Source organism: Ailuropoda melanoleuca, chromosome 1 (assembly GCF_002007445.2).
Source record: "Ailuropoda melanoleuca isolate Jingjing chromosome 1, ASM200744v2, whole genome shotgun sequence".
NCBI lineage: Eukaryota > Metazoa > Chordata > Mammalia > Carnivora > Ursidae > Ailuropoda > Ailuropoda melanoleuca.
Window position 1 is genome coordinate 100,548,778 of NC_048218.1, and position 19,027 is coordinate 100,567,804.

The following is a 19,027-nucleotide window of genomic DNA, read 5'->3' on the forward strand; positions in this document are numbered from 1 at the left end:
CTCTGTATTTATGGGTCTATTTCTGCATTTTGGTTTTTTTGTCCATTTTGTTTTTTAGGTTTGATGTATAAGTGAAATCGTATGGTATTTGTCTTTGTCTGACTTATTCCACTTAGCAAGATACCCTCTAAGTCCATCCATGTTGTCTCAAATGGCAAGATCTCATTCTTTTTTATGGCTGAGAAATTCATTGTGTGCGTGTGTGGGTGTTTGTGTGTACCACATCTTTACCCATTCATCTATTGATGGACATGGGCTGCTTCCTGCAAAGTGTCTTATGCTTGCATTAATTCCCTTGTGGTAACATACATTATCCTTTGAGAACGAGATGTTTTGCACCTACAGCTCATACCATTCTCTTCTGGGGATACGTTCTAGATGAAAGAAGTATTGTCACAAGGTAAATAGCCAAGAATTTTGGTCTATGGGTGTAGAATTTTTCAAAAAATACCTTCATCCCTTTTTTTTCCTGTTGGGAAAAATGGTCATAAAGATGGCCATGCATTGTATTATAAAGGAGGTAAATATTGATGCTATTTTAAAGACAAAGGTAGCAGAGCTTAAATAAAGTAGGCATTTCTCTAGTTTGCTTTCTTAATGATGTGGGTAGAAATAGCCGAGGGGGGTTGGTGGCTATATGGCGTTAGGGATCCAGGCTACTTTCATTTTCTTGCTCTACCCTAACATGTGGCTTCCACCCTGTGGGCCAACGTGGCTGCTCTAGCTCCAGCCATCACACTTGCATTTCAACTGTTGGGAAGGGGATAAGTGAAAAGCAAGAGCATACTTCTTTCCCTCGAGGGTTTGACCCCAAAGTTGCATACATCATTCTATTTCCATCCCACTGACCAGAACTTAGTCACATGACTACACTAAGCTGCAAGGGGGGCAAAGAAATATCAACTTTACCTAAGCAACCATATGACAAGCTACAAACTCTATTCATATGTAAGAAGATGAGACAGGAAACGAGAAGACAATTGGCAGCCCCATCCCCCTGTATGAACATAGAAGGAAAAGAAAGAATGAAAGAATTTGGGAAGTTAAGAAAGAGAGCAAAAGAGAATAGGAGAAGGATAAGTCGAGATTATATTGATAAAGGCAGACTATATTTTATGGTGTTTCTCATTTTCTGTTGTTCAGTTTCTTCTAGACTTCTGAGTTTATTTCTTATCACTGCAATTTGCAATGCTATATAACAGACTTAAAATCTCTGTTTATGTCTTCTTGGAGCTCTTAATTATTGAACTCCATTCAAGGAATAAATAATTGTGTGTGCTTTCAGCAAGCCTGAAATTGTGGTTGGTGTTAGTTATACAGTGGAGAAGAACAACAATCGGTATCTGCCTTCAAAGAATGATACCAAAGTTTGGGGGCGGGGATAGAAACCGATGAAATAATTAAGCAATGATTAATTATATAAAATAAGAAGTACTACAGGGAACTATAATGGCATAGAGGTGAGCGCCCAGGCTATGCTGGGGAGAGAATAATTTCTCTTATTAAATTCCTTTCTGGGGCACCTGGGTGGCACAGCGGTTAAGCATTTGCCTTTGGCTCAGGGCGTGATCCTGGCGTTCTGGGATCGAGCCCCACATCAGGCTCTTCTGCTAGGAGCCTGCTTCTTCCTCTCCCACTCCCCCTGCTTGTGTTCCCTCTCTCGATGGCTGTCTCTATCTCTGTCGAATAAATAAATAAAATCTTTAAAAAAAAAATAAATAAATTCCTTTCTGAGCAAGATACCCACAGAAGTCCAATAGAGGAAGAATAACTTTTCTGGATTGCATTGATCCCAAGACTGTTACACTAGAGGTTAACGATGCAAGCCCGTTTAACTGACTCTAGTAAAACAACATATCTTGAGTATCTACTGTATCTGGGGTGCTGGGCCAGACACCGTGGGCACTCCCAAAGAGAATAAGAGATGGTCTTGCGTCTTAAGCAGCTCATACCCTGGTGAAGGAGACAATAGTGGAACCAGGGCGAATGCGATGAAGAGGTACAGTAGAGATGTCCACAGACCTAAGGCGGAGGTGAGACAAATTCTACCTTGGTGAGGGCTCCGAGCCTTCAGGGAGCACATGGCATATGAAGTGAGCCTTGGCTAATGTGATTGGGTTAAAAGGGTCTTTTGGGAAGACACAGCTGGAACAAAAGGCAGAAACCGCAGGGTAAGCTTAAGGACTGACATTCAGTCAAATGCAGCAGATGGGGTGGGGGCGGGGCCAAGGGGTGTCTGGTGACCCCAGGGGGATGCATAACAGATGCTTCTGGAAAGACAGAGGGCAGATGGGGGAGAGGCTTGATCACCATGCTAAGGAAGCTGACCATGGAGAGGAGGAATCCGAGGGCAAGGAAACTAGAGGAGGCTTTAAAATCGGCTGGACAGAGAACATCAAAGAGAGAGTCCTTCCTGAAGAGGCATCTTTAGGCTGAGCACCTGACTGGATGCTCACGGGCATGTGGGTAGGGGAGCAGAAGCACAGAGGTGAAGGTTTTAAAAGCCTGAGTGATTAGGAGGGTGAGGGTAACATTTAGTGGTTTAAGGGAGAAAAGGAGGAAAGAATCAGTGTATAGACACCACTCATCTCCCCAACAGCCATGTCCTTGTTCTTTACAGCACCTTGATTTTGTCAGATGTCCAGCGCATCCTCAGCCCTGAAGAGCGTCCTAACTGATATGAACTAATTAGCTCAAGGCACCCCCCCCCCAGCAGACTGTTACTGGTCTGGGCATGGGGTTGGGGGTGGGGGACGTGGCACTTAAATTGACCCTATCATATTGACTGCGTATCTCATGTTTGGGAATGCATACTCTGTGTTGTGGGAAGTACACAGTACAGGGGGAACTAAACACCCAGATTGAAAAGGGAAGCCCCGGGGAATTTAAATGTATCAGGAAGATCATGGAGACAGAACAGCTCAGGAAATCAACCCCATCAGGTTGTTTATGAACCCCTAGGCTCACCTGGACCTGCACCTGTGTGAACCTAAACAGATTATTGGACTATGAGAACAGGTCTGTGGGCTGACACCATGCTGGTCCCTCACTGGTCACTGGATGGCACACACAGGGCACAGATCTGAAGAGCCCTGCAAAGACACTGAAAATTGAACTGTTGTTAGAACTACGACCCACAGAAGGTGGGTTGGAACTTGTGGACTGAACCCAATCAGGTCAATTGCCTGTTAAAACAAAAAATATCAAAATTTTCCCCATAGGATTTACGCATGAGCCCGAGTGTCATTACATACATTTAGAATGTCAAAGGTATAATCCCAAATTATTCATCATACAAAGATCCAGGAAAATGTCAAATAGAAAAGAGAAGAGAGAGATGCCACTGCTGAGATGACACAGATTTTGGAATTAAAACTTTTAAGTAGTGATTATAGAAATGCTCCAAGAAGTAAAGGAAAGCAGTCTTGAAATGAATGGGAAGATAGAAAGACTTAGCAAAGAAGCAGAAAATATAGGAAGAATCAAATGGGAATTTTAGAAGTGAAAGATACAATAACCAAAATAAAAAGCTCTCCAGATGGACTGACTAGCATGCCTCAGATAACAGAAGAAAGAGGGAGTACATCTGACCAAATCAATAGAAATTATCCAATCTGAACAACAGAGAAAAAAGATTTGGAGTGGGTAGGAAGAGCAGAGCCCCTTTCTCCCGTGGGAGAATATCCAAATGTCTGATGTTTGTGTCATCAGAGTCCCAGAAAGAGTGTTGGAAGGAGGAAACTTCAGAAAAAATATTTGAAAGAAAAAATGACTGAAAATGTCCCAAATTTTAAAAATGAACAACAGAGATACAGGATAAAAGGAACAAGGCAAACAAAATGTCATAGAAGACAACCAAGGATTGAAAATGCCCAGTACTGTCCCTTACTTATTGTGTGACCTTGGGGGATTTTGCTTATCCATCTAAGTCTCAGCTTCATCTGTAAAACGGGTAGAATAAGACCTACGTAAAATACGGCTCTCATGAGGACTGTATGCATTAGTCTAAATCAAACACTTAGCACAATTCCTGACTCACAAGAGGTACTTAATAAATAATAGCTTTTTAAATAGGAAGAGAGGGATCAGCAAAGATGTCAAGGATGGTAAGGACTGAACAGAAAACACAGGGTTTTGCAAGAAGGAGATTTGAGATGATTTTGATAACATGGCCCAGGGGAATATTGACATTAATAAAAGAGTGAAAAGAATGACTTAATTTGAAACATCCGCACATACATATAAAGATAAATATCTGAAAATTACTAGATTTTCTATATGCTAAGTATAACCAGTGAGGAAACATAATGGGAAAAATCTTGCATTCCCAATAGTAACAAAAGAGATGAAATGCCTAGGAATAACTTAACAAAAAATATGAAAGATTTATATGAATAAATGACAAGATTTTACTACAAGATATAAAAGACTTCAGTAAATAGAAACATACCATTTCTCGGACAGGAGAACAGAATATTATAAAGATGTCATTCCTACCAAATTAATTTATAGTTACAACTCCAAACAAAATCCCAAAAGGGTTATTTTTGGAATATGACAAAATCATTCTAAAGTGCATCTAGAGGACAACAGACAATATAACTAATACATTTTGAGGGGAAAAAAAAAAAGAAGAAAGAGGGGTGGCAGGGAGGGATCAGCTTTCCCAGAAAGCAAAAGACAACAGAAAAGAACGATAATGTTATCAGTTTGTTTCTACTGTTAGCGGAGTTTAGTGAAACAGGGGAGGCCAAAGTAGCCCATAGAACATTCACGGTGATGATAAAGATGGCATCACAAAACAGGACGGTAGCGAAGGGCTCTCCAGTGAAGGTGCTGGATGTTGCTGGGGGGTGAGAGTCTGGTCGGAGGAAGGGGTAGAGAGAAGCTATTTTCCTGAGTGTGTATTTCTAGGTACAGGGCCATCAGCTCCAGTCACACTGCCCGCTCCCTCCCAAGCCCTCACTTTCTCCTTTCTAGGGGAGGAGGAGGGAAATACCTGACTGATGAGTTTAGAAAGAGAAACAAGAGTGCTTGTGACTCAAGCCCTTCCTCCCTCATTTGGATCTGCGGGCCTGCAGATAAACTGGATGCTGATCTGCCCTCTGCTCGGGGGTCCTTAGAGGTTTCCTGCTCCTGCACTTGTGGGATTCATTGGAGGTCTATCAGGACCCCCGTTCCGGGGGGTGGGGAGGCAGCTTAATCCAGGGAGGAGGCATATTAGCAGATTATTTTGGCTGATTATTTAACATTACTGTTCTAATCAGCTTTACAGAATTAAGAAGAGGACATCTGCCTACATTGTATCTTTATTTCTTAAGTAGTTTCTAATTCGTGAGGGGGAAATGGTGTTTTTTGTTGGTCCAGCTAAAACTCCCAAACTGGAACATCAGTGGTTGCTTCGTTGGAGGAAAAATTTGTATGATACCATGTGCTGTGCCAGTATATGCAGAACAACTTGTATAGATCTCAAACTATTAAAAGCAAAAACTAGAAGACGGTATCAAATTTCTGGATCAGAGAAGACTCTTCAGGTCTAAAAGCAAATGCAAAGATTCCAAAGGCAGTGATGCATAGCTCTAATATTTAAGAACAGTGGGTACAGGGACGCTTGGGTAGAGCGGTCGGTTAATTTTGGACTTGGTTTCGGCTCAGGTCGTGACCTGAGGGAGGTGAGATCGCCCCATGTCCGGCTCCATGCTCAGCATGGACTCTGCTTAAGTTTCTCTCTCCCTCTCTCTTTGCTCCCCCAAGTAAGTAAGTTTTTAAAAACAAACAAACAAAAAAACCAGTGTGTATATATAAAAAGGCAAAAATGAATGAAAAGGCAATCATCAAACTGGAAAATTACTTCTGCTGAATGTTACACATAATTACTACACTAAATTACACTAAATTTGTACAAAGTAAGAGCTGCAAAAAAGGTATTGCAAAAATGAAAACAACTGTTCAAGTCTGAACATGGGCTATGGGGGGGCCACAAATCTGGCTTTATGCAAATTCGAAAAGGAAAGTTGCTCTAGAACATCACAGTGTGGGATTTGCTAGGGAGGCAACGCGAGCTAAATACAAAGACGATTAGGTATGACTAAAGGCACACGTGAGGTTTAGCAGTATGACTTTGTGGTGGGTCCACTTGGCAGACTCTCAGCAGCCCGAAAATGGCAGAAGCTACAGCGTCAGAGGCTGAAAAAATGAGTGTTGGCTCAATTCAAGTTTGGAAATTGACACATTGAAGGTGGGAGAAAGCCAGGCTGGTAAAGGCATGTGGGGGTGCTTGTTTGAGCAATCATCTATTCGGTCAACGAAATGAATAAGTTATTGACACATGCTGTGTGCCAGGCACTGTCCTAGTCACTCTGGGGATACATTAGTGAACATAACAAAGGTCTCTAACCTCAGGAGTGGGGTGGATAGGAGACACAGAATAAATACTAAAGACCATACATTTGTGTGGTTAGGAACAAAAGAAACCGTGGAATAAGGTATAGGGAATTGAGAGTGTGGCCCAAGGTGGGTGTGGGTGTGTGTGACCAGGGAGTGAAAACTGGAAGGAGGTGCAGGAGTGAGTCATGAAGAATTCCTGGAGGAAGGACTCTGGAGATTTCTTCACCAGGGGCGAAGGCCTCTGGGCCACCAGGATCTAGAATAGGCAGTGAGGAAAGAAAGGTGGGGTGAGGACCTGCGTGTTGGAAGGAGAGAAGAAGGAGGGTCTAGGTACAGTTCTTGAGGGAAAGAGAGAAATCAGGAAGCTCTGCCATGAGCGGGGAATTCCTGAGCTTGGAATCTTCGAGATTCCCAGCCCTTATCTTAAACCTACTCCCTTTCTTCACAGAACTATTTTTAAATTTTCCAATTACACATGTCTTCAGAGGTACAGCCCGTTCCCTGCCTTGATTTCAGAGCAAGTGTTACGTAGGCACAGTGGAAATTCAGATTTTATAGGAGAGAACTCCTTGATAAAAAATTTAAAAGAGAATTGAGTGACTCAACATTTGAAAGTGCCTTCTTCAGAGGTTTAAAAATAAAAAAATAGAATTGTAGAGCAGGTAGTGGTACAAACAGGACGGTCACAAACTGTCAGATAACGACGGGTCCACAATCATATGCATAGAACCAAAAGGAAAGGAGGATGAAAGAAAACAAATTATCTACTGTGGCTGGCTCTCTTTGGGTGGTGGCATCATATGAATTCTCCTCTTCCTATATTTCTTCTCGTTTTTTAATACTTTTATAATGGCTGGAGAGTCTTTCACCGAAAAGTAGGGAAAGTGCTGCTAGAAGGAAAGGGAATGTGATGGACAAAAGACACAAACAGATAATTAACATAGGAAATAAAAACAATAAAGGTAGTATGAAAATATACTCAACATCACTATGACCAAAGAAATGAATATCGAACATTTAAAAATTTATCTGTTTTGCTCATTACATTGGCAAATAAAAAGTTTATAACGTGGAACTGAAAAAAAATCAACAAAGAAATGGTTCAACAACATTTTCTGGAACTAAAGGAAACAGAGCCCACTGAGTGGCCATCAACATAGATGAAAACAGACTCACGTCAAGGCATCGTCTCATTAAATTTCATAACATGGGCACAGAGATACAATCCTACAAGTTTCTAGAGAGAAAAGAAAACAGATTATGTAACAGAAGATGATGAATCAGAACAGTTCTGGATTTTTCACCAGCAAAACTGGAAGCTAGAAGAAAGTAGAGAGATGTCCTCAAATATATCAGAAACAAAGTGTTTTATAACCTATAATTCTAATTCCCACCAAGCTATCAAGCAAATGAAGATGAGGACATTTTCAGGATCTCATAAATTTACCTCTGATCCATTCCACAAAAACTCAGTAGTAAACAACAACAACAAAAAAGAATTGTCGAAAGAAGAGACAGGGAAAAAAGACATCTTGGCTTGGGGTGATGTTAACAAGTATCCCCAAATGGCAGCTAGCTCTGATCAGAACAGGTCAGAAGTCTCCAAGAGAACATTCTTCGAGAATATGATTTGATAAATTTCTCAAGTTTCCGAACATCTTGAGAGGAATTTAGATGACTAATGGAGACTTTTTGATTGAATCAGTAGTAAGTATGTTCAAAAATAAGTAAATAAAAGTAGGTAGTTGTTAACTCCAGGGAAAGTCCAAAGTTGTACAAGAAAGAGAATATAAATCATAGGATAACATCTGACTCAGTCTGAATAATGTCTAAATAGTCATCAGAGCGTAAACTGAATATCTCTCTAATCAAAATTGTGATGTAACTCTATTGGGAGAATGGAGGACAAGGAAGGGGCATGCGTTTGGTGGGAAAAGAAAGCTACCCGTTAAAACCGAATGCCTAAGTTGGATAGATACCTCTTTTCTCTTTGGGTACCCTTATATCTGGATGGGAAGTTACCAGAAAGGCAAGCAGCCTGAGGATCAAGGTGACCCAGCGAGGACAGATAGCAGAGTGGAAGTAGAGAATCTGGGTCCTTTGTGATCCAGCACTGAATTAGCCAGCCCTGGAATCGATAATCGAGCTGGTATGCGGGCACCGCCCTAATGACACTGTGAACGCCTGCGGCTTTCACATTCGAGCGCCCTGCACAACGATCCCCGCAAGTTGGCACATCTTGTATACAAGATTTTCTACAAAACTCTAAACTTGAAGAAAGAGTCAATGTTAATGATTAGGATACATTATTATTAAGCACCGACAGTGTGCCACGTCCTTCAGGCTACCTGAACTTTAATAGCCCTTTCGGACCATGAATTTTACTGCCTATGGTTTCAAATCTTTGCATACGTGGAATTATTGAAAGAAAAAAATGACTGACTTAAAATAGCCCCTAATGATTGTATAGAAGTTTATACTTTTAAAGAACAATTTCAACATGTGACAAGTTCCTGCTCTAAAGAAACGCACTACTGTGTGCTAGCTACTTCAGAAATGCAGGACTAAAGAAATGAATGTGACCGTTTAAATTTCTACAGGGACTTTCGACTACATAAAATTACCAAAAAACATTGTCCTTAACATCACAGGACAAAAAAAATAAGTAAAGATGAAGACGGGTGGAATTAGAGAAAATCATAATCACAAGTATTGGAACTAAGCTTATCAATACGTTTGTTGGTATTGGTAGAGACTTAAGGAAACGGACTTAATCTCTAACCATTTAGCTCAAGTAGCCAAAAGGGAACTCACCTACAACCCATGACAATAGCTTATGATTTTCGAGCTCCTGGATGTGGTAGGTGCTATAGTCAGTACTTTATGTGCGTCCTTTCATTTCATTTTCACAATGATCTTAGGAAGGGCGTATTATTATTATTGCCATCTGGCTTGGGAAAAGTATAGTTCGTGGGAGTAGGGGTTGAACTCGGTTATGCTTGGTTCCGGAGCTGAGCCCTTAATTACTGTGCTGTATACTCTTTCGGTAAATGTGAGGAAACCTGATGTGAAATATGCTTTGACCATTTCTGAATAGACTTCCATACTGGATATGCAGTGTGGGGGTACATTGATATGGGTCAGGGGTTCTCTGATTGTGGGTGCACACACTCGGTGTTCCTCTCGGCTCCTGATCTCTCTTCATGCTCAGATGTACTTACGCTGGACTGGGTGACCATGTAAACCCTGTTTCTACATTTGTTTGGGATTTGAGTATTCTGTCTGTAGTCTTCTTACTCACCGAATCGTGATGTCTGGTTTTGATCCCATGGTTCCATAGACCAGGGAATAGTATCTGGCTCACCTGCTCGCTTCAGAGTTCTGTCACAGTCCTGAATTTTGCCCATCATTCGTGCAACCTGCAAGTGAGAAAAGTGAGTGAGCAGGAGGGGCTCAGGAAGGGGGCGGTGACGACCGGACCTCACTCAGGCACGGAGCCTGGGTGCTGTCTGAACCAGTGCTTAGGGGAGCAGAGGCCCTTTGGGCACCAAACACAGAATCATGGTCTGAATTCTCTTGTTATGGCCACCGTTAGCCTGACACCCTCCAAAGACTTTTCACTTTCTTGCCAAGGGATCAGTACAAGATGGCTTGTGAACAGTGTCCCAGCATGCTCCTGACAAACCCCAAAATGGGATTGGAAAAGTATTAAACAGGATTGTATTGTCAATAAATGATATGTAAGAACATCAACATAAAAAGCTTTTATGTCCATCTCGATTATGTGATCTCTGCCCGTTCGGGAGCACATCTGTCCTGTCCTGGTGTTAATAAGCACGGACGTCTGAAGCGAAGCAAGCTGTTTCTGCAGGCTTTGAAAATGGGAATGGAGGTGTCAAGGGAGTGCAGGAAATAGGAGTGGGAAAATGCTGTTCATCATAATAGCTGCTGATTAAAAATGCACAGTAATACCATGGCCATGAATTCGTGAAGCGGGCCTTCTGGCTGATAACAGTGTTCATCAGATTGGGCCTCTCACTCTGATGGTACAGTCAGCCCAGCTGCGGAGGCTGACTGTGCAGATGTTCCCCCAAGTTTCACTTTTAGGGAAGTCTTAGGAATATGGATATCCTATACCAGAAGACACCTTAGAAACCATCGGAGTCGGGACACCTGAGTGGCTCAGTAGGTTAAGTGCCTGCTTTCAGCTCAGGTCATGATCCCGGGGCCCTGGGATTGAGTCCCACATCGGGCTCCTTGTTCAGTGGGGAGTCTGCGTCTTCCTCTGCCTGCTGCTCCCCCTCTTGTGCTCTCACTATCTCTGACAAATAAATAAATAAAATCTTAAAAAAAAAAAAAAGAAACCATCAGAGTGAATACTTTTGTTCTACAGAAAAGGGAATGTTATCCGGAGAAAGGAGGATGCTTGCTAAGGTCAAAGGGATGGTCTGTGTGCGTCCAGAACAGAACTCAGGTTAACTGTTGACTGTTAACTAACAGACAAGCACATGATTTAGTTGAAAGGACGGGCCCATGCTGTGAAAGACAGATCGTCTTTCTCTTAGGCACCCAAACACCTGGGGGCAGACACGCACAGCTATGGCCTGTTATTTCTGGAGGGTGGGATCATGAGTGATTTTAATTTTCTTTTTGTCTCTCTCTCTTTTTAAAAAAGTCAATAGTATTTACACTGTTTCTTTTATAGTGAGTTTGTATTGCTTTTGTGCTTTAAAAATTAGATAAAATATTTAAAACAGCATTTCAGAGTCCAGGATATGACCATGGGAATGGGTTGTTAAGATGAAAGAGTGTTGAAACTGGGGGTGGGGGTGGTGTCCACAGTTGAAGGTGGCTTGTGAGCTGATTTGGTCACGTGGATGTTGAAGCCACTCACGGGGATGGTGTGAGATGGGCCAGAGAGAAAGCTGGAGTCAGGGCCAATGTCTTCAATCAACGGGCCTAAGCAGGGGTGTGTGTGTGTGTGTGTGTGTGTGTGTGTGTGTGTGTGTAAATCAAGACGGATAGCGGGCAACTGAGCTAGATGGCATGGATTTCAGTGGAAAATAAAAGAGTTATGCTCTGGAAGCAGCAACAAGGCCCTAAAAGGGGAGGAGAGATGTGGATGGAGAGAGCCAGATCTCCACCAAGACAAGGAGATTGAAGGAATTCTTTTGTGAAGAGGTTGAAACTATGGGGGAGTTTCTGCTTTTCTTTTCCTTTCTTTTCATTATGAAATATAATACACATAGAAAAAGTACATCAAAACCTAAATGTACAGTATAACACATAATTTGTGAATTGCATTTTTCTTTCACAGAAGTTCTATTTCGTTCTTTTTAAAATATATTATATAGCTTTTTGATGGTTTTCTGTTCCCTGCAGATACTTTCAAGCATGTCTTTCATAAACTTTAAACACAAGCATAATTGTTTTATAGTCTTTATGAAGTTGTGCACATGAGTTTTTTTTTAAAAAGATTTTATTTATTTATTTGACAGAGATAGAGGCAGCGAGAGAGGGAACACAAGCAGGAGGAGTGGGGGAAGGAGAAGCAGGCTTCCTGCTGAGCAGGAAGCCCGATGTGGGGCTCGATCCCAGAATGCTGGGATCATGACCCAAGCCAAAGGCAGATGCCTAATGACTGAGCCACCCAGGCGCCCCTGTACACATGAGTTTTTGTTTATTGCTTATTGCTCTGGAGTTGTTAGCTATGATTATGTACATGTCATTATAATTGAAAAAAAATTTTGTAATAAACTCAAAGCTTACGATGAATTCTACAGAAAGAATGTTCTTTGCTGCTGCCTGGGATCTTGGGACACTAATAACCTAGGACCACCTTGTCAGATTTAAGGATTGAGGTCCCAGGGTGAGCCATTTTAGCCTCACTCTGAGACTGTGGTCTTTGGAAGTCCTAGCTTACTATGGAACCTGTCCAGACCCTCTGCCTTGTGTGGGTCCACAGATTGGTAAACATGCCCTTCACCCACAAGGCCATTAAAACCAAACTTTAAACTTTTTAGAATGGACACATGCTCTTAGTAAGTTTTCTGCTTATTGAACTCACTGGGCTATCAGAATTTCTCTTCAGTTTTAAAATTCTTTGTTGACTTCTTTGATTCTTTCAGGAAGACTTAAAAGTGAATTCAGCTCTTTTTTTAGTTGTTTCCAGCAGGAAGTTTTTCCAAATAACCTATGATATTACCAGAAATGGAGGGTTTTGTTTTTGTTTTTGTTTTCGTTTTACACAGAGTGAGAATTCCAGAGGGAATGGTAAGCAGTTTTCTTAGAAAAAAAATCACAGTGGAAAATGATGAGAAAGAAGCTCTAAGGAATACAAAATTAAGAATATGTGAGATACGAGAAACTGAGAGAGGCTTGCCGTTTTTACTATAAGTAATTATGGGGCGGGGGGGGGGGAAGGAGTTATGGGATTCACTGGCTTCTAGTTTCCAGAGAGGATGGGCAAAGACTGCAGTGATATCAGTCCAACAACTGGTCAGACTTAGAGCCTGGGGTTGTGAACTGGTACCAGCTTTGCTAGGAAAACAGCAAATCTCTGAAAATCCATTGTTCTGGTGATCCTGGAGATTCCTCTTCCTGGAAGGTTGGAAAGGGAATTCTTAATTCCAAGAATGCTCACCTCTTGAAAAAGTTAATAGTGGTATTCATTGGCTTGGAAGCCTCTGTGACCTCATTGCAATCTGGGATATTGGCAGGAATTCTGACATTCATTTAGGAAGACTAATTTTAAATGGTTATAGGACTCTGTAGTTGTAGCTATGTTTTATGGCACATCATTTATGGTCCTTGGGATGAACTGCTAAAATCAGAGGTAACCCCATTATAACTTTTTTCTATGGGGAAATAGGCCATGCATTTATTGTTGTAATTATAGATATATTCACATAAGTACAGAAAAAAAAACCCTAAGAAAACACATCAAATACTGACAAGGAATTTTTAATTCTTTATTCAGGCTTTTCTTTGTTTTCTAAAATTTATACAATAAATATATATTATTTGAATAATCAAAAAATAACAGAGGTTATTTTGGAACGGTAACAAGGTCTGTGCACTCCACAGCTGAATCAGAATAATCCACAAATTCTTCATAATGTGGGGTTAGAAAGTAGTTATACCATAATTTTAAAATAGAAGGTACTGAAGAACAAATACTTGCAATATGGGAGTAGGTGTCTTCAGTTCTCAGGTAAAGGAAGTAAGGTCAGAAGCCAAGCATTTCACAGGGAAATTGGTTGCTGTCCTGTCACAGGGATTCTATTAGTCAAGGAGTAGTCACCCATTAATTTGAAGCTACTCTGGGACTGTTTGTGGAATCCAGAAAGACCTTTGATGGCTTTGCTCACTGTCTCTGGAAGAGTCTCCTGGATAGGAGCCCTGACCTTATCTCAATCTGTATGAAAGCCTGAGAGAGACAGATGTGGGGTGGGGTGGGGTGAGCAGGAGGATGGGAGAGAGGAATAGAGTGAGAGAGAGAGGGAGAAAGACTAACTTGCTTCTTGATTCAGTCTTGCTTTATAGCTGCACTTGATGGAAGCATTTGTTCTTCAGATAGAGGGTAAACTCTACCCATCAGTCAGGTCCTATCACTGTTTTTGGACCAATTTATGGAAATGAAAATTTCAAAGTCCCAGTTGGCAGGGTAGAGGGTCCCACTTTGTTTCCCTCCAGGATTCAGTGAATAGCAGCTCTGTCAGGAGCTTTGTCATGGGAATACTTTGCTGGACCTTTGCTTTGACTTGGTTCTCTATCACCCCAGCGCATCTGGGAAAATCACCTGTCTTGGTCTCTGCTTCTGACATCCAGCTTCCAGATGACCCCCAATAATTGCTGTCTTCTTCTATTCAGACCCTTAGGTCGTCCCCTCCCACCCTGTACCAAGATAAATAAATAGGGACAAGTATTTTTATTTACACTGCATATGCAAGAAAGTAAGTTGTTAAAAGAAGTGACTTGATTAGTTTAATGGGCTAAAGGGGACACGAATCTGGTGTCACCTGATACCAAACCCACCTTCTCATGTGCTGTTCCTTGGAGGGAGAGGAGATGAAATGAATGAAATCAGTAGTTTTGCATTCATTCAAATGGTTGCTCACAGGGTTAAGCAGTGAGGAAACACACACACACATATTTACCTTTCAAAATTCTTTTCAGTTAAATACATTAATAAATGATGAGTAACATCAAGAGAGATGTGTACCCCTCTTTCCTCCTCTATCTTTTTAATTAATCAACCCACCCCCTTTTCTGTTGGCTCAGAGATAGATTTGCATAATATCTTGGTTACCATGGCTGATAACGTCCTTTGTCAGTTAACTCTTAAAGGAGGAGTCATGAAAAAGCCTGTAAATGACCACATGAATTATGCATAAGGAACTCAACTCAAGTCATGCATATAAAATGGGCATTAGGAGCACAAGTTTGACTCTCTTATTCTTTTATAAAGAACCCCGCACAGGGCTTGCTAGCCTAATCTGTAGCTCTCTCATAGCATGAAATGGAGTTTGATTTATGGGTTTGAGGTAATTTACAAAATGCAGATCACTAACCAAGAAAATCAAGTTAAATAAACACCGTTGGCATCTGGCAAATAATAATACGCCTTTTACGACTTCTGTGTACCTTGTAGAACATTATATAATATTCTGTGCACATGGCGACTCATGACAGATAAAATCTAACCCTTTCTTCTCCCACCCAGCCAAGAAGAGCCAGTTTTAGTCTGGTGTGTGATTTGCTAAAGAGCTCAGAAGATACCAGAAGAGATTCATATTCAAACCCATCTCCCGTTCTCCAACCTTACTCTCGATGATCCTTTCAAGGCACAGCTAAGTTTCCGCAGCAATAATCCTTCACCAAAAGAACAGACAGCTGCCAATTTGGGGTAGCTGGAGGTGCGGGAGTGTCCCCCGCTTTTCAGCATGGCACCCAAGCTCCCTTTCAATCCCTGCTGTCCAAGACCCAGGCCAGCTAGTTCAAGCTCATCTTCTCAAATTCCAAGGCTATTAAAGATTCAGGCACCAAAAGCGGTGTTTGTTCTATTCTTTTGTCTGAGACTAAGACAGCTCTAGCACGGCCTATTGGAAAAGAGCATCCCCACGTGGTTTCACTGAATCTTATTTGGGAGAATTCATTTTTGTTTTTCAACCACCAGGTAACTTAAGAACAGCTTGCTGATGCTTTCCCATGAAGGCAATGGAAAAATTGTCATTTGGGTCAGCTGGCAAGCATGCCTCGTCCAAACCATCACCCTCTCTCACCAGGCTACTGCTATGGCCCCTGGTGTAGTTTCCCTGCCCCCGCCTCTCACTCTGTACGCCCATTTTCCACTCAGCACCTGAAACCACCTATGGCCTCTCATCACACTTAGAGCAAAGTCCAAGGCCCTGACCGTGGCCCATGAGGCCTTCCATGACGTGGCCCTCCTAGCTTTCCTAACTAATTTTGTCCTACTTTCTCCTGCCCACCACTTTTTAGCCCTTGTTCTCTTTTGGTTCCTTGAACACATTAAGTGCTCCTACCTTAGGTCCTTCATGCTTGGTTTTCGGCCTGGAACAATCATCCCTGTACCCTATCTTTCCCTTTCCAGCTCCTACTCATCATTTCCTTTTCTTATCAAGTGTCACTTCCCACAGAAAATCCTTTCCTGTCCACTCAATCTGAATAAGTAGTTCTTGCACATTACTTGGTTTTATTTTCATCCTATTACTTCTAGATATTTACTCACTTATTCAATCTGTTTTATTGCCTGTCTTCCCCCTGCCTAACTGTAAGCTCCAAAGGCAAGAACCTTAGATGTCTCATTCTCCTAGAATGTTGACTGACACTAGTAGACACTCAGTTTGTCAAAGGAACAAATGAATGAATGAATGCCTTTGTTTTAATTTTTATTGGTCATCTTAGAAAAATACGGTTGGTTTATTTCCCTCTGGTTTGATTTGGTCATTTTTATAAAAACAAATCTTTTCCAGTTTAAATCAATTCATAGTTTAATAAAAATCACTACATGAGCCATCTCAAGCTTCAGTAAGTTAGTGTGCTATACCCCTCATGTATACAATTCAAATCCCTGATTCAGATACCTGAAAATATCATTTGAGTTACAGTTGTTGGTTCTGAGATTGCTTTACTTTATTTTGGTCTGGGCTCTAGGACCCAACACAAGTCCCATGTCCTCTGTAAGTTTCCTTTGACTTCCTGCCCACCCCCCCACCCCCCCGACCCACAGAATCGTTTTCCTCGTTGGCTCCTTCCTCTTTTATAGCTCCTAGTGTTTCAGTCACTCAGCCGGCCTTGGGTAGAGGTGGCTATTAGATAGTGTCTGCTCTGTGGGGCGAATTTGCCAGCAGGCGGCTAACTCTCTGTGTCTCCATTTCTCCTGGGCTTCTCTCTTGGACCCCTTCATACCATGCTTGTCCTATGGGTTGTCTGTTGATCTCCAGACCCAATTCCCTTAGATTCTTCCCCAGTTTTGTTTATTTTTAAATGAGTGTCTGCACTTCGCAGGGGTAGGCCCCCAGGACAGTCTATCCCTAATTTGGGCCATGGTCAGTGGCAATGGGCAGGGCAGAGTTCAAAGGGGGGCTCTTTCCAGGATGCCCCAAATGTGTAGGGTGTTTCCCTTTTCCCTTACTATGTTCATCACCCGGTGAAGTGGTCCTTAGCAAGAATTGGCTCATAAAAAGATAAGAACTCTATCCCTTTTCATCCCAATTAGCCTTCCACAAAAGAAGGAGACCCTTCCCGCTGATAAAGCCTAGTTTTAGCTGCTGCTGCAGGGCAGACCCACGACAAGCCCACCTCCGTGGCCAGGGACCCATCAGTTTGTCTTAGCAGATAAATGATGATGCATTTAGCAACAGACTCCTGACACCCTGTTCCCCTGAGAAAGGGTTTGAGACGTGGGAGAAATCATGTCCTTGGTTTAAAGATATGGTAAAGAACACTGCTTTTCTTAACAGCAGGAAAACCTTGCCCCCTCATAGAGAAACCTTTCGTATAGGTGATTCTTTTGATAAGATGCTTGGCAGGAAGGTGGGGCATCTGAGCTCTAATCTTGGCTTTTGGGGCTGCCTTCTAAGGGAGGTGGAATCAGATGATTGGAAAGGGCATGGAAAATTCCTGCCCCCCATCTCTCTCACCAGCAAGGAGTGTCTGCCACAGACACGAATTCCTTTTTTGTCTTGAAAGCCTTCAGTACTTTTATTAAAACATAATTCTCCCTGACAGGGGTAAACTCTAAGACATTCATCAGGTGCTATGTTACGGGTGTAGACTTTCATGTATGCTCTGCAAAGTCTTAAAATAACATAACTATTCTATGGTATAGAATTTATTACATTGCTTTTTTCGTGGTTGTAACCCCACCAGGTGGACTGGGACCCTGGAGCACAGACAATTTATCTTTTCACCCTCGGGGCCTAGTACAGTGCCTGGCACATGGTAAGTCCTTTTTTTTTTTTTTTTAAGATTTTATTTATTTATTTGACAGAGGGAGACAGCCAGCGAGAGAGGGAACACAAGCAGGGGGAGCGGGAGAGGGAGAAGCAGGCTCATAGTGGAGGAGCCTGATGTGGGGCTCGATCCCATAACGCCGGGATCACGTCCTGAGCCGAAGGCAGACGCTTAACGACTGCACCACCCAGGCACCCCGGTAAGTCCTTGATAAATCTTTCCTAATGAGTGACCAACATTTAGATGCTTCCAAGTCTAGAAGCCAGCTGAGCCAAAGAGTAGAACACAGATTTTAGCATAAGAATAGTTGTGGGGAGAGGGTCTCTACAAAGAAAAGCAAGAGGTTTCCAGGACTTTTGCATCTTTCACACTTGGCCACATAAAACAGGGATAGTGACAAGGAGAGCTGCTTTGGCAGAGGAAACAGAAAGTTCTCAGGAGACGCCATTGGTGTTTTTTAAACGCTAACTTTCTGTGTCCTGTTGAAACAACCAGGCCCCTCCTTCTGTGACTGTGACAACTGAGCTAACCCACGTCATCCTCTCACTCATCAGTAAAGTCTCTCCTTGCTAAAGCATTTGGAGTGTGAATTCTAAAGATAACCCTGGGAATCGTTCTTCACCAAACCGAGGGGATTAATGCAGGCTGCAGGGACGGCTGTGCCTGAGATAATGGCAACATGATTTTCTCGGGTCACATCTCCCCCCGCAAGGACGAGGCTGTGTTTCCTTGCTGACCGCACGCTGGGGGCTGAGATTGGGGTGGCTGCATAGCCACGGGATGGTCCCCGCAGCACAGGCTCTGAATGAACAGCGGGGCCCCAGTCCTGGGCAGCCCCAAACCGATAGTGAGGCAGGACGGCCTCTGGCAGGATCCCGGGGCTTGGCCAGGGCGAGGGCCGTCAGCTCGGCAGAATGTGATTTGAAAGAGCTCCTAGCACGCTGTCCAGAAGCATCTTTGTCAACGGTGTTATGTGGGTTCCTCTGGCAACTTCCTTTCCAGGAGCTATTGCTGCCTCTGTCTGGGTTTAGTAACAACAGCAGCAACAGCTAATACTTATTAAGCACTTCCTGTGTGCTCAGCATAATTCTGAGCGACTGTAGGTGTTTGAATTCACCCAATCCTCATACCAACTCTGGGAAGGAACCTCTATTATCATCCC